General features: G+C 37.2%; 1 protein-coding gene across 4 annotated transcripts in view; it reads right to left on the bottom strand.

Moving 5' to 3' along the window:
* The window catches only part of LOC114355192 (Glucose transporter 1), a 64,978-nt gene extending 38,185 nt beyond the window's left edge, over positions 1-26,793 (bottom strand). For all 4 annotated transcript variants that reach the window (XM_028307898.1, XM_028307897.1, XM_028307899.1 and 1 more), the window contains exon 1: positions 26,704-26,793. The gene's annotated coding sequence lies outside the window, so the exon portion shown is untranslated. The remainder of the gene's footprint in view (positions 1-26,703) is intronic.
* Positions 26,794-27,374: the final 581 nt, after the last annotated feature.

Genomic DNA, 27,374 nt, shown 5'->3' with positions numbered 1-27,374 from the left:
AGTAGTAATAAATATGTTTAAAAATATATACTTTGATAAAAGCAGTTTAATTTCGAAAATCGTTGCAGAGCCCGCATCATTTCCGGTGTGGTATTGACAGTGAGGGACGTACGAGTACCTTAATACGATCCAATAAACATGCCAGCAATCACACTAGTAATTAACTGTCTTTGCTATACATATACCAGATTTAATATGTACATTATTATTTGCTCACCATCATCATCATTGGACTAAACTTAGAAAACAACTTTCTGCCTAATTATACGAAAATGAATCAAACGCCGGCAATACACGGACCGCTTGAAGCAGTCAGCTGCGTGTAATACAATTTTTTCTAAATATCTGAATTACATCTAGTTTTCCTCAACAAACCATGAGTCAAGAAAACTTTCTAATACAAAGAACATCTGCACCGACCGAACAATAAGCTAACTTTCATCGTATAACATTTTTCATCTGACTCCAATGAAACTCATTCATCTAAATGATGCAAAATTCAATCGCCTATAATCTGAAAGGAACAATGCTTCGGTTTATAGAATTTTAGAATAGGTCGAACTAAGAATAGCCGAAGAATGTTAACAAAAAGGCTTGTCGTACGAATTATGGATCCCGACTGCTCATTGCCGGTAGCACAGTTCCATGATTTCAATACACGTCTGCGTTTACTTTCCCACGTTAGAAAAAGTGCCAAGTAAACATAGAGATGTGTATTGAAATCGTTTTGCTGACATGGTTTCGTGACTGGGTGGTGTGTTACAGACGCTACAATTGTATTTGAATATTGTACGAGTATCAGGTGCGGGCGAAAAGGAACTGCGAAGATTGGTGTAAGCTATGCCACCATGCCAGAAGTCGTAAGTTCGATCCCGGTACAATACAAACATCTAGTGGGTGTTTTCTTTGTCTACGTATAGTTACTGTGCCATGTTGGGAGACCGTATGAATGATACACGGGTTGTAGTTAGTCTCAATTATTAATCTGTTTATTAATGTGAACTGCGTGACTATTTATACGATATAGATTAAAGGTAAATGACGTCACAGCATCAGCACTATACGTGATAAATGTGCTGACACTGTGAACGTGATCAAGACAAGATATGAAGAGATTTAGTATTGTGCATACCGGCACAGTTACCAAAAAGATATAGGTATGTATTTAGATTATTAGATTACTGTGGAACTGGACGGCGCAGTTTACCAAGAATATATTTATTTGTCTGAGCGTGCTGAGGTTTTGTGGAAGCAGCTTTTACGTGCTTTTGTAACTTACTAGCTTTTCTGCACGGCATTGCCTGATGAAAATATGGTCAAAGGTTAGCTTACAATATAGATTTCCCTTCAAGTCTTCCCTTCAGTGTTTATTCCTCTCCTTATATCATAATTATGTTGAATTTCGAGTAGATTACCATCTCCGTGCAGGAGCAATTAGTTGATGCACTCGTAAAAGTATGTCTACCAAAAGTAAAATAATTACAAACAAAAGTAACTTGTCTACGAACAGTGCTACGACTTGTCAACAAATGAAGCAGTTACGAGTAAAAAATTTGAAACGTTTCAAAGCATTTCAAAGTGATTTACGAACTTAAATATTCCATTTTAACTGTCTATTTGCGTTTCGACGTCCAGTTGGCATGAAAATTACGGTTCATATGTTACGATGTCATTGTCTACGTCGTTTATAATTGTCGACTGATGTCCTACCGTCATTTTGTCGCTGACGTACAAAATGCATAAGGAAATTTTCCAAGAGTTCATGGTAATATGTCGCGGCAATTTACAATAATGATGAGGTAAAACGTGACGAATGATGGGCGGTTCTGGGAATGGTAGATACACTATTAACTTGTATTATCATAGAGTCAGTACGTATTGTAGACCAGTTCTCGCTCTTGGGCGGAAAACGGAATTAGGCGGCAACTTTTTTAATAATTAAAATGTAAATGTCCACCCACAAGGTGGAGCGACGACATCATAAAGGTAGCAGGAAGGCGCAGGACGCAGGCCGCTACCAACCGGGCAACATGGAAAGCATTGGGGGAGGCCTATGTTCAGCAGTGAACGTCCTATGGCTGAGATGATGATGATGATGAAAATGTCAACAAATTATACTTTAAAAAGTATAAAAGTACCCATCTTTTACTAATGATAAAGAATATTACAAGAGGACATATGAATTGCACATGCAGATAATATATATTTAGTCAAAATTGCACTGATTACTAAGTAAGTATTTTATAAAATGTACCGCTGTGGGGTACAAAATCGGTTATGAGCTGTTTAACGTTTTTCTTGGCGAATATTAGAGGGAAGAAAAAAAAACCCTGATTAATCACATCGTTATTGATGCAAATAAACAAATGGGTTTTTAGTGTTCTATGTAAAAAAGCTATAAAATTATAGAGTTTCATCACAACATTTCACTCTTAAATCAACCTTAAACTTATTTTTTAACTGAGAAAAAATAAAAAGCTTGTATTGTGATCATGAATCAAAAATTCTCTTAAAATGCCTGACCTCGGGCACAACTCTATTTAAATTGTCAAAGTAGCCTTGATGCGGTGGGAACCGCCACGTTGCACAGAGACGTGGCACGATGCATTATAACGGAGAATATGCTGCTAATGGTGGAACCGTGAGGTAATTAATAGCTTAGTATGGAAATTACAATGTAGCTTTATGAAACACGATAAAAGTCAATAGCTCAATTAATGCTTACTTTAATTTTTTATTTTTTTGTTTCTTAATATTACTCAAAGGTGACGTGACTGACTTACTGACTGACATAGTGATCTATCAACGCACAGCCCAAACCACTGGACGGATCGGGCTGAAATTTAGCATGCAGGTAGATGTTATGACGTACGCATCCGCTAAGAAAGAATTTTACGTAACTCCACCCCTAAGGGGGTAAAACGGGATTTACGCGTACGAAGTCGCGGGCGGTCGCTAGTTTAGTAATAAAAGAGAGCACACCACTATCTACTTTTATTGTATTGACCAAATGTTAGTTCGTCAAAACTGGATATCCTTCGGTATTCAGAATAAACGCAAGTACGCAACAGGTAGGTACGGTTCTTGAAAAAAATGGTTTGAAACGAGCTAGACTGATGATAAAAAGAGAATCTATTCAGTACCAAAAATATATACTTTTTTCGTTACACTTTTTATAACACCAGTTGAACCACCCAATTTTAAACTACATATGTTGAGTTCCCAAAATACACAGTGAACGTTCCTCGAAACATGTCGAAACTAAAAATTATCGCTTCAATTTCCGATGTGCAATGTTTGGAAAAACACCAATGGGCTGGCGAAGCAAAAACCAGCGCCCCAACGAAATATTGACAAACGCCAAAAAAATATTAAATTTTCACCACGAATTGTGAGGCCGCGAGGAATAGCACGAATTCGTATCTCGTTTTGGATGTTTAGTACTGTGAAGCGATTGCTGGGATCCATGACAAGATAAATATCGAAAGACATTTATTTTAGATTGATATTCAATCTAAATATATATAACTCAAAGGTGACTGACTGACTGACATAGTGATGTATCAACGCACAGCCCAAACCACTGGACGGATCGGGCTGAAAGACATGCAGGTAGATGTTATGATGTAGGCATCCGCTAAGAAAGGATTTTATGAAACTCCACCTCTAAAGGTGTAAAACGGGATCCACGCGTACGAAGTCGCGGTCGGCTGCTAGTATTAAAAATTTAGAGAGCTTTTTCTAAAATGTTTGAATTTGAGAAAATTATTATAGTAAGTGCTTGTATGATTGTAAATTATAATTAAATTATTATTAAATTAAATTATTCACTGTAGAAGTCTTTTCGAATCAAATCAAATGTCATATACAATTGGATAGTAATACCAGTAGAGTACCTAGTATATCTACACTTGATCTGAGAACAAAACTCAGAATCTCCGGATCAATAAAGAAAGTCCATCTCTTACCATAAGACTTTGGTTAATGAGGGCTATCGTTTACTTAACAGTTGGCACCCCTGGCGATTGACAGGACCTTACTCTACAGTGGCGCCATCTTGATGACTGCAAATGCGATAGTCCTCCTACCACTTTAGCACTCACCAGTTGGTGCCACTGTCTTCGCTACTAGCAAGTGACAGGACCTTACTCTACAGTGGCGCCATCTTGATGAGTGCAAATGCGATAGTCCTCCTACCACTTTAGCACTCACCAGTTGGTGCCACTGTCTTCGCTACTAGCAAGTGACAGGACCTTACTCTACAGTGGCGCTAACTGGTGAGCGCTAAAACGATAGCCCTCATTGAAACTCTACTCGTATAATGTCTTTTGTATGAACGAGTTGTGTGAAAAGTCCAAACATCTGAATATCTCAAAATGATCCGGACACCTCGAGTCTGCTTTCGTAAACCTGATCAATGATAAATCTAACCGACTTAAAACTATCGGAGTTGCACACAAACTGACATTTTAAGCCACACCGGTGAGCTAATCCTAGATGAAAGATGCACTGAACTCTAGAGATATGCAAATAAAGGATTCCCAATTTCCAATTCCATTCGAAAATTATTCATTCGCGTCCAAAAATTCATATAACGATACTGTATTTTAATACCTAGCCCTTTGTACCGCTAACCCATTGCATCCCGAGCGCTTCAACACGGTGTTTGATAGGAAGGGTGGAAGCCACCCTCTTTCGACCCCAGTCACCCCCCACTCATTCGGCTTAACAGATACAGCTATGGCTGTGTGACGAACTTATTTAATTTTTCCCTTTGTCCATTCCTACTAACACAGCGTGTTTATGTGCAATCGTATACCCCCTGATCCCCGCTGCATGTCTTTTGTTCTTTTTTGGATGAAGGTACAAAATAGTTTTTTCCCTTTTTGTTTTATGAATTTAATTCTCTTTACGACAACGTTTGCCCGGATTCTAAGTACCGCGTTTTATTGTTGGATTTCGCCTTTGAAAGCTTTGAGCTTTTAATAGTATTTTTGGAAGCTTTTGCGATGCGCCGGGGCTTAAAAGTGATATTTGAAAAGTATTGTTTTTCGTGCCTTTGTTATGTCCCCAATAGAATTCGCGTGAATGCTTCGAATGAAAGCACTGCGAGTTGTTTTCGTCTACTCTGTTATTGGTGAATATAGTGACATACATATATTCACCAATAACGATCGGCTGACGGCTACCTATAGATTACATCGTTCGTTCGTTCGTTCGTTTCAGCCGAAAGACGTCCACTGCTGGACAAAGGCCTCCCCCAAGGATTTCCACAAAGACCGGTCCTGCGCCGCTTGCATCCAGGTACTTCCCGCGACCTTCACCAGATCGTCGGTCCACCTAGTGGGAGGCCTGCCCACGCTACGTCTTCCAGCTCGTGGTCGCCACTCAAGAACTTTCCTGCCCCAGCGGCCGTCAGCTCTTCGAGCTATGTGCCCCGCCCACTGCCACTTGATTTTAGCGATTCTGCGGGCTATGTCAGTCACTCTGGTTCTCCTACGGATCTCCTCATTTCTGATTCGATCACGCAGGGAAACTCCGAGCATAGCACGTCCGAAATACCGCAGTGTCTCAAGTCAAAAGTGTTTGACCAGTGTGTGTTGCCAGTGATGGTGTATGGCTCTGAGACGTGGTCGCTTACTATGGGCCTCATAAGAAGGCTCAAGGTCACCCAAAGAGCGATGGAGATTACATAAGAGAAAAATATACTGCACACAAGTCTAATTTAGGAACATGGTGCGAGCTATAGTAGATTGAAATAATGGTTAAACTTGAATAAAATATTTTTGATTTTGATTTTGATAATCCCCTTCGCACCTTGTCGAAATCAAACGATCATTTATGTTTCTTTATATTTCTATCTTTTATTTTTTGGGACTTATAACGTGTGTTAAATATGTAGGTACTCGTAAGTCCATTAATACTACTTACTTTAATAAAACATATATTCCATTGCAATCAACGATGTTATGAAATTTGAATTGCTTCTCTCCTTAATGTAAATAGTCCGGGAACGTCCTGAAACAAAATCACGTCGCCAATTAAGGCACTACTGAATGCTTCCGGTGGAATTTGGTCTCGAGATCTCGATCAAAGCTAATTGGCACCTTTTGATTATGCACTCAAAGTTGCATCTCCTTTGTACATATTTTGAGTTAACTTGTTTTTCATATTTGTGTTTGTGATATGTTTGGATACTCACTTAAACTTTGAAGGGAACCATAGCAATCTATAGCAATATTATTTAATTTTGTATTATTGTTAATCGTAAAACGAATATACATGTAGAATATATATGTAGAAGACTAGCGGCCGCCCGCGACTTCGTACGCGTGGATCCCGTTTTACCCCCTTAGGGGTAGAGTTTCGTAAAATCCTTTCTTAGCGGATGCCTACGTCATAACATCTACCTGCATGCCAAATTTCAGCCCGATCCGTCCAGTGGTTTGTTGATAGATCACTATGTCAGTCAGTCAGTCAGTCACCTTTGAGTTATATTTAGATATTTGAAAATAGGTAGTAGCCATTTTATTTTACTTCTTATGTTAGAAATCCCCTGGGTCAACAATAACACAGTAGAAGAAGATCGTCTAAACGGTGGACAGACGACATCCGGCAACAGGCTGGAGTAAACTGGAGGCCAACTGGCCACCCGCCAGGGACAGAAGTCGGTGGAAGGTTGAAGAGGAGGCCTATGTTCGAAGTTCGAAGACGAACCTCGAATAGGCTGATATAGATAGATTAGAAATCTAGCAGAAAACGCATTATGCACCGGACCGCACTTCTTACTTCTTACTAATCTTCTTCTTCTTCCTCATTCCCTCACTGATGAGGATCGCGACCACAGATAGTGTTCCTCCACAGACTGCGGTCATAAGCCGTTACTAATCTTACTATATTATAAATGCGATGTGTGGATGTTTGTTACTCTTTCCCGCAAAAACTACTAAACGGATTTTATGAAACTTTACAGTATTATTGTGTATAACCCAGAATAACATATAGGCTATAATTTATGTCGATTTGTGACAAACTAAATTTCTCACGGGTGAAGCCGCGGGCAAAAGCTAGTATGTAATAATTTAGACTCGTTATAGCAACATGATTACGATGTACTAAACAACTAGTTATTATATTAATAACCCCTCCCAAAACACCTTAATTCCAGTTAATTAACTGTATAAATTGAGACACTGCATCGAAGGATTTTCGCCGCGCTACTCGAACTTATGGGAACCTACACACCTACCTAGTCCTGACTGAGTAAATGATAGTTAGTTTGAGGGCCATTATTTTTGTGTCAACGGAGTTGCAGATCTGATGTTTACTTATTCGAAATAACGTTAATAATTATTTATGTACCTACATTATTTTTTGTTTGTGGGCTTTGCGCATGGTTCGTCACAAGACAAATATTGTTGTAAATTATTATAATCTCATGTAAGTGAACTACCCTGTTCTTATGAGAATAAAGATTCTTTAAACCGAACTTATGGGAAATCTTGTCTTAACTAGCTAAAGCTTATTGAACAAATCGACTCTCGAAGAGCTTTCAGTACTAAAGAACGGAATACAGACAAGTTTTAATGCGATTAGTATCAGTTACAGCCCTACTTCAACTGAATACTTGCTTCTAGTCGATGTTTCTATTATTAGATTCCTATCGAAGATCAAAGAAAATCAGCACCTTCGGAGTTGCATTTAAAGTTGCAACTGTGTTAAAATTACTACATTTTCACTGATGAAATAGATAGTAAATCTAACATCTTAATTATTTAAGAAATTAGTCGACAACTACAATCGCTAAATGGCATTTGGGTAAACTCGATATTAAATTCATAAAACTCATTTATTTTTGCAAATAGGCTTTTAATAGTTAGTACACTGTTCAATAAATGTTCCGATTAATGTTTGTACCTACATTATCAGTATAAATGTTCGATTTCATTTCGTACGATTTCAACAATCTGGGGGCACGGCAGTGCCCCCACCAAGTCGAGCAAAAAAGCGGCACGGCCGTACCATCCTTTTCTCGAAGCAATTCAGGCCATTTTCGACCGCCTGTCACTTCGTTGTGGATAAAACNTACCTAAAATCGTGTGACCAACGTATTTCGCTTTCTCAATTCAAAATAATTATAAGAAGATATTTTTTTGACTATTGTGTGGAAAGTATATTTAATTACGATGATTTTAGTATATGCTACACACAAATTGAATGAAAATTGTGAATGCAGTAAACAAAAGTTTCATTGCAACCGAAGGTGTGACACGATGAGAATGCGAAAAATGACCCCGTTTTTTATCGTTTCATGTGATTTTTTCGTATTATTTTTGCTTCTATTACGATAAAATTTATTTTGTATGTAGCTAAATAGATATTTTATCATCTGATTTCAAAGTTATTGTTCTAACTAATACCGTTTATGAACTATTATTGTGTGACCATCAAATTTGAGTGTAAATGAGAAGTACCCTAGAACAACTGAGTTGCGAGACTTGGTTTTTTTTGACAAGTATTGTTTTTGATGGGATTGAACTTACTTGCCCTGTATTACTGTGTTTTTAGCAAATAAACGTTTTGAATTTGAATTTGAATTACTACCCTCCTGCTAAGTTGTTGAATGAATGATCTTACGCCCTTAATCAAATTTTCACCATATTTGATCAAAACAATGGATTTTGTGTAAAACAGTCTTTATTGTCATTCCTTTATGTAACTGAGAAAACTAAGAACTAAGTAAATCCGTTTCTAACTCCGTCTTACCAAATCTCTGGAACTAAAACAATAATTGATGTAAGCTAAGAAGTTAATTAACTAAAATTGACCTAAAATGAAAGGTCTCTTGGGCAATTCTTAGCTTTGTTAAATGTAAATAGATAGCCTATTCTCTATTTTGTATGGTAGAGTTAACTTAGTTTTCACATTATTACTGCTAAAGACAAATATTAAAGCTGGGTTGCACCACTGGGTTAACTTTCACAAATGTCCAAAGTCTGTTAAACTCAAAAAACACCGGTTATGGTTATAGTCACGGTTAAAATAAGGTGGTGCAACAAAGCCTTATACTTAGACAATTGACCAACATTAAAAAAAAGTATTAGGCTGAGTTGCACCATCTTATGTACTTCGACTTTAACAAACGACAAAAATCTGTCAAACCTTATACAAAATGCACCGGTTATTGTAATAATTACTGTTAAAGTAAGATTGTGGGCAGGGCACATAGCTCGTATAGACGATGGCCGTTGGGGCAGGAAAGTTCTCGAGTGGCGACCACGGGCTGGAAGACGTAGCGTGGGCAGGCCTCCTACTAGGTGGACCGACGATCTGGTAAAGGTTGCGGGAAGAGCCTTGATGCGGGCAGCGCAGGACCGCTCATTATGGAAAACTTTGGGGGAGGCCTTTGTCCAGCATTGGACGTCATTTGGCTGAAACGAACGAAGATGATGCAACCCAGCCTTAAATTTTATTAAATTAAATTGTAGCTAAAACCAAAATTGAACCATGCCATGTTTGACATTTAAATTAACAATAACAACCTCGCTGGTTGAATCTGGATTTTGTATTTTTGTGACGTCAACCTGAAAGTAAGTTATTACAACTGGTATTGACATTTCAACGCGGTTAGGATTTCAATTCAATTATTAGTTTGTTGTTCTAGTTTGGAACTATGAATAGTTGCTTTGTCCTACGCGAATAATGAAAAGTTTTTCCCGCACTAACAAGTTTTTTCGGCTCTGGGAATAAGCTTAGTATTAGGTATAGGAATAAACATAGGTAAATAATTATGGAAGTGATATAATAATATGTCACCAACCCCTACTCTTCCCGCGGGTGACTTAGGGACTACACATCAAACAGAGAACGGGCAGCAGCGCTCTCTGAAAAACATCAATCTTTTAAACTGCGATCTCCAACCCGCCTGCCAAGCGTGGAGATTATGGCAAAACCCTCCATAGTAGAGGAGGCTCATAGTCCAGCAGTGGACTGTAAAGGGCTGTTGATGATGATGATGATGATAATAATGTGCAATTTTTATGTAGTGAAGTTAATATCGCTGGTTTTTATGACCCAAATAAAATAAATCTTATTAAGGACCTTAAAATTAAAATAAGTTTAAAATGGTAATTTTCTGATGAATCGCTCTCATCAACACCTCCTAAACTTCGATAATTAAAAATTGGCGTTACATAACAATCATGGCCGCTTTATTAAGACATTCAAAATGTAATCGAGACGCTTGCGGAGGGCAGGTCACCTTTGATCGATCAATTGCCCTTTATTTTAAACGTAATACTCGTAATCTAACGTGGGAAGACTGTAAAAGTTGGTAAACAACGTAATGCCATCCCACTTAGAGCTTAGCTCGGAATAGCCTGTGACTTTCAAGATGGATCGTCTGAAAAACGGTAGAGCGATGCAGATTACCGGTTTATTGGACTGACTACAGGGCGGTAGACTTGCTACTTTTAGCTGTGGTAGGTGATTTGAATCCATGAATTCTCGATGGATCGACGACCTCAAAGATCGTGCTTAGTGGCGGATTACGTCCAGCGGCGCACTGCCACCGACTGAATAATGAGGCGACTTTGTTACGAGTATTCGATACATCGTATTCTAAAACATTCTATTGTAGCATCGGAGTCGCGCATTTTGCGTACGAAGATTCAATATGTATAATGTATGTCGCGTGGATCGTTAATGCATTTTATGACCTCTACTGAATTCCTTCCTATGTTATAGATTAGATGAAAACACAAATATAAGTATTGTTACGAGAACAAACATGAAAATTAAGAATGACTTAACTCGGTTTTGTGATTGATCAAAATCTCATTATTTTTACAAGAGAATCTCATGTCCTCGTGCCCAGTCAATATTTGTACCAATTTATCATTATCGTTTAGATGCAAAAACAACAAACAAACAGAATTAATTCCACTCATATTATCATATACATATGAATGTGGTTCTAAGAAACGCCCAATCAGTAAACAGCTTAAATTGAAGTACATCATTAGGTTATTATTTGCTTAGAGACGGTATGTTTATTGTTCAGAATATTTTACTAAGATTATACTTACGAAGGCTAATTGGCGTCTAAAAGAATCAAGTGGATGCTGCGAACAATAATATGTTTTGTTTTGGGAAAAACTCGAGTATCAAGAACAACGGAGTGCGTACTTGAGACTGTAATTAGAAAATGAAAACGATTTGTACTTATTGAACTCATGTCTCGAGTAAGGAAAATGTAAACTTCGTTTTTGGATGGAATGTGATTTTATAACGTCGAATCATAGTGACATATTCTACATGGTTCCATCATAGATCTAGAAATGTCACTCTCCTGCATGCATTTGTGTTTGCTAAATATTACTAGACTATGAATGGTTCTAGAGATCTGAAAGACTTCCGTCTACGGCTAAGCCGCCGCGGTTTTTAACCGCGAGATTTTATAACCATGTAAAACTAATGCAAGCAACCGCACTGCGGCTTTTTCCCGCGTATACGTTTCGGGCGGTCTCGCGGTTTGGCGGTTTACCGCTTGCGGGAAAAAACCGGAGTGCGGTAACAGCTAAAAACGGGATTAGTAGTAAGTATCCTAAGGTCCAGTTTTTTGATTCATAGTTAAAATAACAGATTGTTAAATTTTGCTACTAATGGTTAAATATTAACAAAATGTTAACTAATAGTTAAAAATTGTAATTATGAATAAAAAAACTGGGCCTAAGGCCCGGTTTTTTGATTCGTAGTTAAAATAACCAATAGTCAAATTTGACAGATGTCAAATGACAAGTGGTTAAATATCAGAAAAAAATGTTTTTCGAACAATGGTTAGCTTGACTTTTAGTACATTTTTTAACTATTCGTTAACATTTTGTTAATATTTAACCATTAGTAGCAAAATTTAACAATTAGTTATTTTAACTATGAATCAAAAAACTGGGCCTTATTAGTGTGACAAATTGAACAGACAGTAAAACGAGAACATTATTTAAAATAGTAATTATTATGATGAAGCTATGATAGCCGAACGGTGAAGGGGTCGGACTGGCCGACTCGAGATCCGAGGAATTACGCGGGAACTACTTATTTTTTTTACTAATAAATGATCTTTACTAATAATCTTAAAAAATATATAGCGGAGCGTGCTTACTGACTGCGCTATTCCATTAAGGTGTGCACTTCCACTCAAAAAGGCGAATTTACACTGTTGAAATTGTCCCACAGCGCGTCACCGCCCTTTCACGCGTTCACACAAGTTTGTGTTCCCAGTTTATTGGATAACTTTCCGGTTAGTTTTTAACCGCGGTATTTACAAGACCGCCGCGATGCAATGGTGCTGGCGTATTAACATTTCGCAATGAAAGTGACGCTATGCAGGGTTGGGACTGATTTTTAATGACGCTCGCTGCAAAGTTGTGTTAGCGTGGGTCGTATTGTACTGTCAGATAGAACTGGAATGAGTAATGATTACAGTTGGACTGATTGTTATTGATTTACTCATAGACTAATATCTTGTGAAACTTAAAAAAAAGAAACTTTACACCCCAGGCTTAAAGTAAGAACTTTGGTTTCGACTCGGTGGGTCGGAGGGTTCTATATTAACGTAAAATCCCTCTGAAGTAAAGAATTACTTTTCTGACAGTCGGTTAATTTTGTCAAACGTCGTCTATTTTAACAAAACAACCAATGTTCGACGTCACTTATAATAATTCAAACACAAACTGCTGAGTCTTATAACAAAATACTCTCACCAAAGGGTAATTGAATTATCGACTGCTATAACGTGCCAGGTTCGGTTCCCGATTAAGCCATGGCTGGGTAGACTAAATGGCATAATCCCTCCTAGCTTCAGTATCAAGTACGGTAAAATGACTCCCTGATTGGTAATTAAAATGAAGACTAATTTTAGAGCCAAAATGGCGGAATAAAATGCAATCTAAATTATGTTAAACTGCACGTTAGATACTAACATGTAGTTTGGGGATAATGGTGGGGCTAAAGCATTTTTAAGGTTTAGGTCATAAGCGTAGTCTAGGGTTAAAGTTTTGGGTTTTGGGAATCTTTCTTAAAATTGAGGGTCTGGTAAATTGAGATTGATTAAGACCCTTATAAGTGCTAGTTTATTTTTTAGTTTAAAGTAGATTAGTATTATAAATAACTAGCTTTCCGCCCGCGACTTCGCCCGCGTGGAATATTTCGGTTTTTTATGTAAGCTATGACACTTAGCAATGATGTATGTGGCTTTCTATTGGTGAAAGAATTTTTAAAATCGCTTCAGTAGCTCCCGAGATTACCCCTTACAATTTAACCAATGTACAAACACACAAACTTTACCTTTTTATAATAGAAAGTAAGAAACATTTATTGCCATGGACATCACAAAAGACAAAAGATGTAAATATTAGTATAGATAATTATAGTTATTGGTGACTGTTATTGCCACATTACTTATTAAGGCGGAATTAAACCTAATCATTGTTTGACCTGGGGACCGAATAAAAAATTACCGTTTCGGACCATTTCCCCTAAATTAATTAAAATTTCTGCGGGCTATGTCAGTCACTCTGGTTCTCCTACGGATCTCCTCATTTCGGATTCGATCACGCTGGGAAACTCCGAGCCTCCCACTAGGTGGACCGACGATCTGGTGAAGGTTGCGGGAGGTAACTGGATGCAAGCGGCGCAGGACTGGTCTTTGTGGAAATCCTTGGGGGAGGCCTTTGTCCAGCAGAGGACGTCTTTCGGCTGAAACGAACGAACGAACGAACGAATTAAAATTTCGGAAATATGAATCTGGCTCTTTCCTTGCCCAAAGGCTTAGTATTGCTATCTAGTGAGGAAATGCAGCCAGCATCCGCGCCTTTTTGCCGCGCTTTTATTTTTGAGTAATCAAAAACGTAAGTGCTTTTAAAAATTTGTATTCTAATACCGCCCGTTTTTTTTTCTTTCTCATGGCACATAAAATTCAGGTAGCCGAAAACACGTTACTTAAAAATATCTAGGCAACATGCCTATTGACTATCAAAAAAATTAAAGATGGTTCGATATTGATACCCTATTACGAAAAACTCAGATAATAGGTACTCATGCTCCACAGAATAATAATTACCAAATGCGTTAATCACTCGTCTTTGCATCACCGATCACCAATGCCACCTCGCGGCATCAAAACCAATCGCTAATATCGTACATCCCACTATGAAATAACGTACACGTTGGCCAACTCACTATCCACACGAGGTTTGTTTGCCCCAATTTCGTAAATTGACTCGCCAAAACCAACCTTTCATGCAACACGACCATTCCGCTTAATTTTCAATCTAAAATAAAAGCCGTGTTACATCCAATCTTCAAAACACGGTATCGACGGTTATACAACATCTTAAGGGCGATAATCGCGAAGCAAGCGAATCTTTGCATGGACATTTTTAGTTGGAAGTTATTTATTATTTAGAGTTTGGCGGCTGGCTGTTACACGAGTCCGACGAGTAGATTTGCACTTATCGATTCTAAATTCGAGTTAGAATTTAGAATTAGGAACGAATTTGGCGGCTTAACTTTATTTTAGCGTAGACGATCACCCAATAAGTCCGAAATTAACTATAAGGTTAATTTTGTCTATTGCACAATGAAACTTTGAACACAAAATAGACGAGACAATTTTAGTTGCATGTTTGGAGTTTACGAAACTATGTATTTTTTTACATAAAAGTAAATCGAGACAATATTCGCTATAACTGATGCAAAAATCACATAAGATTGTTGAAGGAAATTTCATGGGATACTTTGAATAATAATGGCCAATGGTAGACTGAGAGCAACATAAAAGACATACAAAAAACCATTTGCCACATATTTTGATGTGCAGAATGCATGGTTCCATGCTTCGTGATGCATTTTTTATGAAAAACAGATTGATGGGAAAAACGTTGTCTAGCAGAAACGGTATTTACATAAATTACAGGAGAATATTCAATGGGGGTCGCGTTGAATTGCTTAGAGACCGATGGGGTAGACCTTCGATGTCTATTTTATGTCTCATGTCTGTAATTTTGATCTTTCTTTCTAGATATACTAATTGTGTATGTTGTATGTAATCCTTTAGATTTTTGTTCACATTTTATAAATGCATATTATAAAAGTATATTATTATGAATCCTACAACTTTGACTGTTGATTGATATTAGGCTTGTGATCCTTTTATGTAAATATCAATGGGAAAGTTTGTGAGCATAAATGGTTCCCTGTTGCATTTTGAAGCAAAAGCTGTATTGTGTTTATTCATCAGAATAATTTATAACGACCTGTGACTAGTTTGTCAGAATTTAGACTCTAAAATAAGTTGAGATCTAAAAATAAAATAGTCTCAATTTGAACGCGGAAATCCTCGACCACGAGTATATTTGAGCTAGAGAGCTCAGGTTTAAACTACATATCGTTACGGAAATACAAATCACGAGAGCGGCAACGGAATTACACATCGTTATTCGTTACTTGATTCTCGCGTGGGTGTTTCCACACTTATGATATAAATGCACGTAAATAAAATGAGAAGTTGAGAAGTATAAACTCAGTTTATCGTCTGCAGCACTGACTTTATAAATATTACCGTGTGGAAGTCTGTTTGAAACTGAGTTTGTCCGTCCGCTGGACTATTGTGGTGAATCAACTCGTGACACAAGCATATTTGGCTTACCACGAGGGGATAAAATATCCTTTAAAAACTTTCTTAATTTTGATCGAATAAGTAGATGGTGTAAAATCTATTATTTCTTAAGTTATCAATTGCGTAATCTAGGTTTCAATTCAATTAATATTATTTATGCATTTTAATTGAGAAAAATAAAAACATTTTAACGGCAAGAAAACAGACGGCAAAGTAATACCTACTTAACAAATCTATTTATGAACACAAGCCCTGGCAGAAAGACTAAAGTTGTTTTCTCTAAGTCCAATGGATTATTTCACTTTGTCAAAGGACTCACTTGAATCGAACCAAGGCACAAAGTATTCTTTGTCACTTAGAAATAGTGTAGTACTGAATAAAGAACTTTATATACTAGATTTTCCAAAGATTATGTACTACAGAGATTTTATATCACTTTATTAAATTTATAAAAAATTTGGTAAGTAGATGTGTTTCGTTGGTGCCACTTAGGCGTAAAATCTTATAAAACTATCATCTTGTATAACGTCAGCCGCCATATTGGATTTCAGTGACGTCGCCTGTCATACTCCGTATCGTGGTGGTGGAAATTTTAAAAGCATTGCTTGAGGTTCTATTAAATAAACGTTCTACAAGACGACATGTCTTGAGGCAAGTAAGAACATGTAATTTTTGGGGTTTCGAAGTCCTGATAACAAAACCTTTTAGTTTCGTTATGTCCGTCTGTCTGTCTGTCCGAGATTTTAATCATTAATCACGCCGAGAAAACGGTAAAATAATATTAGTAATTAAAATTAGTAAAAAAAATTTTTTTTAAGGTAGCTCCCCTCCATGGTAAGTGGTGATGATTTTATTTCATCTTTTCTACCCCATCATCGTTGGATGGCAGGGTTTCTAAGACTATTTTTCGATTTAGGGATCCGTTTGCAAAATAGGTACCAATTTTTGTTCAAGAATAGCCTCCCACCCTTCTCTAAAAATTAAACTTGAAAATTCTGGAAAAAATCATAATAATACTGCTTTTCATGAACTTTCAATGAAAACTATAACAGTTAAGATATATCAGTTAGTTTAAGAGTAATAGTCATTTTCATGTATTATAACATTTCTAAACTAATAAAAACTCCTTAGAAGAAAACATTAAATGTGACCTTTAGATAAACTAATTTCTTGCTTCTGAAATACATTATTATTGTGATAACGACGGACAACTACAGAACACTGCGCGTGGCACGACACGCACTTGGCAAATTTTTACTCATTATAAAAATGCTTTATTGAGCCATGCCATGCCCATCCCTAATGGAGGACATGTCAAAGCTCAATTTAATCAATCACGTCTACAAATGTGTTCTATAAGATGCTTTGGTGTGTAAGGACAAGTATCAATACACCTTGAATCGGGCTAGGAGAGTATAATGAAACAGAGCCACTGCCATTAATTGATGGGGCTGGTCGACCGACGTCCGGATATGCAATGCGATTGTGGTTTGAGTGGTGTAAGGCCCGCTTCACAGTACACACGATACGTCGCGCGACAATTTACGCGACGCGACGCGACAAGACGCTACGACAAACGCTTTGCACGAAGGCCATCAGTATAAGAATGCTAGTTCAATCGTGATTGTCACGCTAGAGTCGTTTCGTTGCGGATCGCGAGACATTTTTTCTTCAATTATAATCACGAATAGTTCGATATAAATCATCTCGAATTCACTTACAAAAGGACCGAGATATTAACAAAATATTTTATACTTTTACTATAAAGCATAGTCCGTTCCGATCTCGCGTTAAATGTGATATGAACACAGCCTTAGATTTCAAGTAGAATCTGTGGTATCCATTTAGTGATGAGTGTGTTTGTGTCTGTGTGCCTATTACGTATATACAAGCCAATTCATTAATTCGCATATGATTTGATTAAACAAAAATAACCACAACGCTTAAATAATCCATTTCAATCCCATCCAATATTTGGTAACATTAACGTAATAAACTATTTGGTTAAGTTTCAAGTTTGTTTATAACAAAATATTTAAATTTTGAAATACTGAAACGCTCCAAGCATTATTTGGATACAAAAACAAAACACTTTTTTCAATTTAAAACTGAATAAAATATTGAGAAAACACTAAATATTGATGGGTAAACAGTAAGAGCTACGAAATTCAAACAGCCAGCTACGGCCGCGCTACGAAATGTATTCGTAGCAAGCCCGTAGTGCTCCGTAGCAATTTTACTACGAAGACAGTTCATACTTTATGGCCTACGTAATTGAAAGCACAGTGGAAGGATTTGTTATCACCCGACTACGGCGAACCTAATATAGTGGGAATGGGTTGTGTTAATACACATTCATATCCATACAATATAAAAATATAGTGTGATTTTTCAAAATAATCACCGAGATAGTTTTCAATTTTTTCTCATAATTTTGAGATAAAGTTTCCTGAAATCCACGCGTGCAAAGTCATCGGCAGAAGCTAGTAAACTACAAACGGGCAATCTGTAGGCCTAAGATGCGCGCCGTGATAACTTTTATCGACGTCAAAATGTATGGACAAAATCGATAAAATCGATTGCCACTAGTGGTCTAAATTGGATAAAATATTTTTGATTTTGATTTTGATTTTGCTTCCAGTAACAGCCGAACTGCTTCGGCAATTGAAGTTGTAGTCACACGAATTTGCAAGTCCAGCGGCTCATATTATAAAGGTACCATGATATCTAATTTAACTACTGGCAAGTAGTTTCTTGGTATTTTAAACTCGGGGAATATCTTTATGCATTACAATAAATCATCACAAACTTGCATATCTATTAGTTAGTAAATTCGGGACTATTCCCACCTCTCGTTCCCACCACTGCAACTCCTGTGTAGCCAGGATCTACAGCTTGACCGCCAATAAAAACCCAACAAATGAAGGTCAAGTTTGTCCCGGGGGAAAGTTAAACTGTCATTGGACCCGCAACGAAATTAATCAGAAGAACATAGGAGGAGTTCGAAATTAAGGTTCGACTTCCCTCTCTCTCTATTAGTTAGTAGATAGTAGAAGTAGGATTATAATTAAAATTTATCAATGAAGAAACTGTAAATGCTCCTAGAATCTAAATATATAAAAGGAGAAACTGACTGACTGACTGACAGATCAACGCACAGCCTAAACGGCTAAACGTAGGCACTTGAAATTTGGAAGGGACGTAGCTTAGGTAGCGTAGAGGTGCACTAAGAAAGGAATTTCCGAAATTCCCACGGGAACGGGAATTAGCGGGAAAAACGGGATTCACGCGTACGAAGTCGCGGGCGGCCGCTATAATAAATAAATTGCCACACAATCTGCCCCTGTAACTAAACTGAGCTTGTGTACACAGAGAATAAATACGAATGGAACAGTTATATCAAATGATCGTGCCGTGCCATAGTTCGATGGAGCTTGCCTAGATTCAAAGCTTAGGTTCAAATCGATAGGAGCCTTGGATTCTATCAGATTGAGTTATGAAAACGCATAATGTAGATAAATATCAGGGATGTTATGGATATCCGTAACCGTAACCGAAACTTTCGGATATCCGAAATAAAAAATATCCGAAACCGTAACCGATTCAAAAGTTTCGGATAGTTTCGGATGTAGGCAGTTTAAATTGTTTTTTGTATAGCATTATATGTAAAGGCATAAAAGCCTGATTTCATTTTAGGTAATTTTGTGACGGTCAAACGTCAGCGAGGTTATCTCGCACCAGCAGGTTTTCATCAACCGCTGCCTTCGCCGAATTCTCGGCATATACTGGCCCGAGAAAATCTCCAACGCCGAGCTATTGGAACGCTCAAGCGCAGATCAAGCGCCGCAAGTGGAACTGGATTGGCCACACTCTCCGAAGGGACCCCGATCACATCCCTAAGCAGTCTCTGGATTGGAATCCCCAAGGAAAACGCAAACGTGGTCGACCCAGGCAAACTTGGCGGCGCACTGTAGCGGACGAGGCGAAGAAGATCGGCAAGACCTGGAGCGAGATCAAGCGAGAAGCTCAAGACCGAACGAGATGGAGGACTGTTGTGGACGCCCTCTGCCCCATTTAGGGGACATAGGACCATAAGTCAAAGTAAGTCAAACGTCAGCGAGACTTCAGATTTGTATGCGCTGTTACGTGATAATATGTCAAAGTTCCTGTGTACGTTATCATCCACCCACAAGGTGGACCGACGACATCATAAAGGTAGCAGGAAGGCGCTGGACGCAGGCCGCTACCAACCGGGCAATATGGAAATTATTGGAGGAGGCCTATATTCAGCAGTGGACGTCCTATGGCTGAGATGATGATGATGATGAACCGCGATTGCAAGATTTAATGTTTAAGATTTAATCGAGACAATTCGTAATTAGGCGTTAAGACCATACACTCATTTTAAAATATAAACTTAACATACCTGCCAGGTACCTATTTTTTACGAATTTCTTTCCCAACTACAAGTTGCTGATGACTCACGAATTCACGATACCAAATTGGCTCTAATTGACTTTTTTATTATGTGGGTTGTGATCACAATAACATCAATTAGGTACAAGAGTAAACACAGTCGTGAGATTACCAATCAGATCTTGAATCATCGTCATCCGAATCCTATAATACTAGCGTTAATTTTGAAGTTCATTCCACTATTACAAAGAAGAAAAATATCTTGTTTCACTCATTAATTCAACACCAATTACAAGAACGGCCAGAGATATATCTTAATAAGACAGGATTTTTAAATTGCCACCCCTAACCAAGTGATATTGTGTTTCGGGCATCGCTATTTTCAGCTCCAAATAAAATGTGGGTGTCTCAATAAAATTGCATGAAGCTCGGTATTGAAATTACGTCATGTCTGAAGCAAAGACATGACAATTGTGAGTAGAGTTCAAGTAAAGAGGTGCCATAAAAAAGCTCTCGCCGCAAATCAACTTCAATTGTGTTTAGAATTTCAACCTTTGAAAGAGAATCCGATGTAGGTGGCGGTGACAATCGTGATATCTTTATTTATCTATCTAAAAGCAGTATTATTACGAATTTTTCCAGATTTTTCAAGCCAACAGTTTAGTCTTTAGAGGGGACGCCCTACTCGAACAAAAATTGGCACTTTAAACTTTAATAATTTGCAATATGAAAAAATTGTCTTAGAAACCCCTAAAACATTTTAAAAGACTTATACCCCACACGATGGGGTGGAAGATGAAATAAAAATCATCCCCACTTTACATGTAGGGGAGCTACCCTAAAGAATTGTTTTTTCAAAATTTTGTTTTACCATTTTGTCGGCATGATTAATATACATACCTCCACAAATTACAGCTCCCTAGTGCCAATAGTTTCCAAGCAAAACCTCGGACAGACAGACAGACAGACATATCGAAACTATAAGGGTTCCTTGTCAGGACTACGGAACCCTAAAAACGAGCTTTAAAGCTGGGTAATCTATACTTATCACTATCGAGTTAGCACTCGTGAAGCACTGACTCAACGAAAATAATTTGCTCGGTATTACCAGTCAATTTCTTAAGAAAACACTTTTGAGACGTATAGTCAACAAAAAGAAGGTCAGACCACGAAAAAATCCATTTGAAATTGCTCTGTCCGACCACGAAACTTATTTAGTTTAGTCTGTTTACCAAATTTAAACTCGCAAAGTAGTGAACTGTTCAAATAGTTCAAATGCAAACAACATTTCGATCTGGAAAACTCCAATCTTTTATTAATATAAATGTGATTGGAATCTATCACCATGAAAGCTACACTTCTTCAGTATCAAAGGCTTTTATGCTGAAAATATGCGCCGTAAAAGATTTTACAATAGTATTTCTTGACAAAGCAAGCTCCTCGCAGAAAGCTTTGCAAAAGCTTATAATCTCCACCTGCTTTTGTATGCTTTATGCCACGTGATACCTATTCGACTAGTAACATCATTATGATAGAATTACAAGGTTATATTAAGATAACCTATTATCGCTGTGGGAGTAGTTGCCCCTTTTCAAGATAAACTTGGAATTTGATGCACTAACTTTGATGAAATAGCGGATGTTTCGTGTCCATTTAATTAAAAATAAATTATTTATATATTTTAGATTCAAAGATGTCCAAAATTTTTTATTCAACTTAATATTTGGGGATGGTAACTTCATCTTACTTACGAGTATTTCAATCAATGTGGATCTTAAAAGGTGGCTAGGTAACTCATTGAATACACTGGTATTCAATATTTGAATGTGTAATGTTTGTGCGTGTTTTTATACATGCAAATGTTATCAGTATATCTACCGCGTTTGCCTCAACTTTCGCTGCGCGACTTAAACGTCTAGTGGCTATAAAATTCATAAAATGGCCTCCAGACTATTATAATAACAGAAACTGACTGTCCGAGCCCAATGAAGTTGAAGTCGGAAAGTAAATTCTAAGTAGCAGAAAAAGCGGTGCCGAGATGAGTGCAAACACAAAGTTTTATTATGGAGCGGTTCAAATGAACTCGTTACGCGATATTTGCACTCTGTAAATTTATAGAAACAAATCTAGTTTAATTCTCATTTATATGATGGAAAGTTTTTCTTGTTCTTTGTTAGGTAAGACACCCCGTTGACTATAAACTTTTGTCTGTATGAACGAACATGTTTCTGGTACACTTGCGCGAAAGACACTTGCGCGAAGACACTAGCGCGAAAAGCCATTTGCGCGCATATACACTTGTGCGAAATGACATGAGCGCGAATGGACGTTTACGCGACTTTCTCGCTCACAAATACCTATTTTTTAAACAACATGTGACTAATGCTCATTTTCACCATCAATCCCTAATTTTTAAGTGACCCCTATGGTAACAGATAAACAGGAATCTTGTTTTCATAGGGATCACTTAAAAATTAGGGATTGATGGTGAAAACGGACATTATTCTCGCAATGAAGTCTTTACTAGGTATTCCTTTCCGGGAAGCTTCACAAGTCTAGTCTTTTATTAATTCCAGCTCCTAATGAAGACTTCCCCAAACAAATTGAGGGACAATTTATAACAGTAGCAAACTCCGAAAATCATTAAACGGAAATGAGCTCAATTTTTACAGCGGGCAAAGTTACTTTCCGTTTGAACTTTTAATGCAAATGCAAACTGACCCAAGATATTGGTTTTAAATGAAATATTGGAAAACCGACTCAATTTACTTTGGAGTGGAGTGGAAATTAAAATACAGATGTCTACAAGGAAATTAGTGAGTATTTAAATCGTTGCCGGTTCTAAGGAGCGCCGTACACATTTGAGATAATCTATGAAAATTGTCGTGGTGGTTGGAATTTTTGTTTACTCACGTAAATTGCGATAATAGTTTCCAGGGATACTTAATAATCGCGTTGGTATGTTTCTTAGAAGGTAAACTATTATTATTATCAATTTATTTAAGCTAACACATTAGTATCGAGTATTAATTTTACTTTGACCAGTCCAATTGTGTACTTATTTTATTTGTTGATCGATTTAATTTCTATTGCACTTATACATATATTATTTAGAATATTACGAGGATACCACTATAAGGCTGGACTGCACTGCACCATCCTACTTTAACTTAGCACTGAGTTGCGATCCTATCGAGTAATCGTTCTATCAAAATGACCCTTGTGAATACGGATTTAGAACTGTTTTTCAATGGGACGACTTCTGAACGTCAGCGAGATCTTGACTGTCAAAATACGTGAATTAGGCCACAGGGCTTGTCTCGAAACTGATTTTCAGCTATGATAGCTAGCTAGCCTAGACCTGCTGTATTAATAGAAGCACTCTTCCTTCCTGCAATCCACCGCGATTGACAACTGAGGTCACAGCCGTGACTTTAAAAGCCGCTATTCTGACACGGCTTGTTTGGACGGATATAACGCCCCTCCTGTCTGGCCGGCAGTCAAAATTTGTTACAATGTGTGCTATAAACCCAATACACTTTTTTGCCATGTTGGAAACTATATAGTTGAACGATGGTGGCGCCCCCCTGTCAATGAGTTTGGTCAGACAGTTCAGTGTAGGTCATTACATTACAACGATAAAAGTCAAGTAAGTGGGTCTTTCTATGACAAAAAGAATTTCATGTGGACGAAAAAGCAGGCAAAAGAAAGAAATCCAGTCCACAAAAAGTCCCGCCAAAAATCTTTTAAGACTTAAAAATAACTGTAAAATTATTTTCATGTTGCAACTACCAAAAGATTTCAAACGAAACGAAATATCAAGGAGCATTCCTGAATTGAATTGACGTGTGTTCTTTTATTAACTGAAATGATAAGTTTCTTGTATGTGAACGGGAAAATTCTTTTAGAATGCTCTAAGAATAACATTCTAAGAAATAAACGAATTTGCTTTGGAAGATCATATTATTGATATCCTTGTTATGTGTACTGGTTTCTTGCTTGTCGAGCGAGCGTTATTGCCTACGGGAAATATAACGGGTGATTAAGAAAGAAAGAAAGAGCCATAGTTTTATTTTTAGACAGTACACGTTACTCTAAATTATTTTTATGTATAGTGAAACGTTTTAATTTACCATAAAAGAATAGAATAGAATGTATTGATGTGTCTCAAAACAGCTTAATAATAACGATATTGATCATATAAAATATAGTGCCGTTATGTTTTTGTTAAATAAAAATTTATGACATTGCCACACTCTAACTAAGGCTTTAATTGCACCACCTAACTTTGACCGTAACTATAACGATAACCAGCGTTTTTTGTATGGAGTTTGCAAGATTTTTGACGTTTGTCAAAGTTAAAGCAAGATGGTGCAACCTAACATAAGAATACAAAAGTCACGCAACGTGATAAACGAGATAGATTTTTGATACGACACCAAAATACTCGTATGTGTAACATGTAAATTTTTGCGAAAGAATTTCACTTCTTTGCCTTAAAAATGTTGGAATTTTCCAAGTCGCGAAAGATATGACTTTGAAAATTTATTTTTCAGTTAACCCTTTATTAAATTTTATATTAAAACATGTCCATGAAGTTAGTAAGCGGTCTCGACTCGACTCAAGTAGGAAATTAGTGTCAAAAGTATAGCAAAGTGAGTGAATAAACATCAAGGAAGCCAGGCTAGTCCGTAACTAATGCCTTTACGACCCAACTGTAATGAAACCACTCTTTTGAATTGAATATAATTTGTGAACGAGTCTAACCACCAAAATGGCATTTGTGACAGCGAAATACTCATAGCACTATGAATAAACTAGCGGCCGCCCGCGACTTCGTACGCGTGGATCCCGTTTTATCCCCTTAGGGGTGGAGTTTCGTAAAATCCTTTCTTAGCGGATGCCTACGTCATTACATCTACCTGCATACCAAATTTCAGCCCGATCCGTCCAGTGGTTTGGGCTGTGCGTTGATAGATCACTATGTCAGTCAGTCAGTCAGTCACCTTTGAGTTATATGTATATGTTTAGATACGTACCTAATTATATTATCTAATACTCATATTATAAAACTGAAGATTTTGTTTGTTTGCTTGAACCAGCTAATCTCGGAAACTACTAGTCCGATTTGAAAAAATACTTTTGTGTTGGATAGCCCATTTATCGAGGAAGGCTTTAAGCTAATAAGATCACCTTACAGCCAATAGGGGCGGAGCGGTAAAGACAAAACGTAGAAACGGGAAATATTAATCAAACTAAGTATTGACACGCGTAACTACGAGTCGCCGGCACAGCTAGCGAATGATAAAAAAATCTGTTTGTTATTTTAAACCATGGAACTGATAGGTCGGTGTATAGATATAGTTTGTTTTGTGACCCAGGGAAACACTTAGCATAGTTTTTACCCCGATTTCTTAAAGGTAAACGCGCGCAATGAAGTCTTTTCATCACTGACCAAAATGAGAAGAATATAGGAGGAGTTCGAAGTTAAGGTTCGACATCCCTCCATTGCAAAGAGGATGACAGTAGACAAACAAAGGTTTAGTAACCTTTATGAAAAGATATGTACAACGGACAACTAATTAATATTTTGTTAGAGTGGCATAAACACATAGACACACCAAAGGAAATAAGCGGCTGCATGATATACAAGTTCTAAAGTAGAATAGCACAAAAGTCCAATAAAATAAGTTTTTACTACCTACTTATTCTTTAATTTTGTTTGAATTTTAATTTAGTTATGTTAGTATCGTTTTTTAAATTCGGAATTTGATGCGACTAAAGAAGGTTAAAGTAATTTAATTTATTTAAATGGCAATGATTAGATATTCTAGTCTTTTATAAAACACTTTGTCCTATAATTAACACCACAGCTTCATATAAAATGTAAAGTATTGAAAGATTATAATGAAACCGTGTTAATTAATCACAATTTATAGCACAATCCATTTTAATTGCTTCAAAGTTCGTATTTAAAAACGTCGCGAAATAACGTGTTCATTATTTATATTCATTATTAAAACAATACTGATTTTATAACATCGTCGGGAAACACGGCACTTTTTAAAATAAACGTTAACATAATAAATAAAAGCCAAAAATAAAAGCCGGAGAACCAAAGGCGAGTGATGTGCGGAAATATTAAGCTTTATGAATTTACATTCTCTTGCTTTATCGAAAATAATTGGGAATCGGACCAAATTATTATTTTCCAAGTAAAACACCGTTTCCAGTAAATATTTTAATTGCAACAGAAAACAATATTCGAATATGTAATTCACTTTTTCATTTATTGGTAACGAATCGAAAAACGTTACCAGGAATTTTTTCAGTTCAATTTATTTCAACAAGTGCTTCCATGAAACAAATTATCACCCAAAACGAAAATTGTATAAAATCACTCAATTTATGATTTAATTGGTTCCGGGAAACGCATGATAATTAAATTAATTTCAGTTAAACAGTTAATCGGATTCAGAAAAAAATATTAATAATGGATCGGAAAAATTTTTTTTACAAACTCCAACACCAGAAAAATAAATTAAACATCAAACCAAAAGCAAATAAAAGGCAAAAATAATTAAAGCTAAAAAATTTTTTTTAAGTCTTACCGAGCCATGTTTAGCAGCAACTAGTGACTAGTGAGCCAACAAAGATTGAGCGAACCGAGGCGGACCGAGCGAGACACGTCTGCCCTGACTGAGCGGCGCGAGCGAAGTGACGCACCCCGCGAGGGGGTGAGGTACCTCGCTTGCACCTCTGCCCTCGTACCACGATCCTCGTACCAATAACTCGGTGCGCTTTGCACTCAGCTCTCCATCGGGTACCTATGATTTTGCTTTCCGCTTTCTAGGCGTTTCAAGTTAATACGGTTGCGAGTTTGCATTCGGTTTTTGGTTTTTTACACTTTTGGCCGAGCACTGTCGGAATGGAATACAACCTTGTTGACTTTCAATTCCGTTTTTGAAGTTTTACGTGTGTTTTTAAGTGTTTATTCAAACAGTCTTAACTGTCAGTTTTGTACTTTTTATTGTACGCGAGCAGGCCGTCTGCGTTTTACGATTGCCGATTTTTAACCGATGAAAAGTGGTAAAGGTTTCCTTTTTTATCTGCGCGCTAGCGAAGTTCGGGGTGGGTTGCACCATCTAAATTTAACTGTGACAAACGTCAAAAATCTGTCAACCTCCATACAAAATACACCGGTTATCGTAATAGTTACCGTTAAAGTTAGGTGGCGCAACTCAGCCTTCTTAGATTGTCCTTTATTGCAACCACCTTTTTT

This window comes from Ostrinia furnacalis, unplaced genomic scaffold, assembly GCF_004193835.3.
Source record: "Ostrinia furnacalis isolate ACB-3 unplaced genomic scaffold, ASM419383v2 OfSCF2357, whole genome shotgun sequence".
Classification (NCBI taxonomy): Eukaryota; Metazoa; Arthropoda; class Insecta; order Lepidoptera; family Crambidae; genus Ostrinia; species Ostrinia furnacalis.
This window is presented reverse-complemented; position numbering and strand designations above follow the sequence as displayed.